Genomic DNA, 827 nt, shown 5'->3' with positions numbered 1-827 from the left:
CTTACGGTCCACTATTTATCCTAGAGTAATTGTAGTGGATTCAACTGAGTCACAGACGTACTCTTTGGAGGCAACACATATTTATTAACACCAACACATTAACACAAAAGGGGTTACTGCCCCTTTACCAGAGAACCTGTGGTGGTGGACCACCAGGCTAACTACGCTAGTTACTGGGAGTAGCTACAACGGGTCTTCGCCCACGTGTTGGTGACTTCCTATTGGACGACGTAGAACGTAGATCGTAGATATTCAGACGACGAGAGCAACGCTGAACCCCGCCCGGTCCCTGCTGGGGACCCCGGTTTACCTGCTCCTGGGTCGTGGCTGGCCCCGCCCTTGACCACGACCACCTTCGAGAAACCTCTCGACCCCTCCCGTAGGATCTCACCTCCGTGCACGTGACCACCGCCTAGCTCCCGCCTGGGGCCCCTGTGTAGGTCTTACTTGTCACGTGCCTTCCGGGGTCAACCAGAGTGCCACGGGCCCAGGATAACCTCATCCCATGGCTGACACTCTCAAACTCCCTCCTGTAGGAGTCAGCGCTGCACGCCACGCGTGGTGCCACTGAGCGCTATCCCAGCGCTCACCGAGCCCCCTCTAGGGCTGGTACTACAGTGCTAAACCCACCAATGGGGTGTCCGCGATGAAAATGCATCGCACGCCGTGCCTCGCTAGAGCCGGCATTAATCAGCGACATTCACGATGTCGCTACATCCGCGTGCTGTCCGCGATATGAGTACATCGCACGCCGTGCCCCTCTAGGGCCGGCACCACACGGTGACATCCGAGATGTCACTACGTAATGTAATGAATTCAGACACACG

Source organism: Petromyzon marinus, chromosome 39 (assembly GCF_048934315.1).
Source record: "Petromyzon marinus isolate PM22_M1 ecotype Great Lakes invasive population chromosome 39, UKy_Petmar_22M1.pri1.0, whole genome shotgun sequence".
Lineage (NCBI taxonomy): Eukaryota > Metazoa > Chordata > Hyperoartia > Petromyzontiformes > Petromyzontidae > Petromyzon > Petromyzon marinus.
This window is presented reverse-complemented; position numbering follows the sequence as displayed.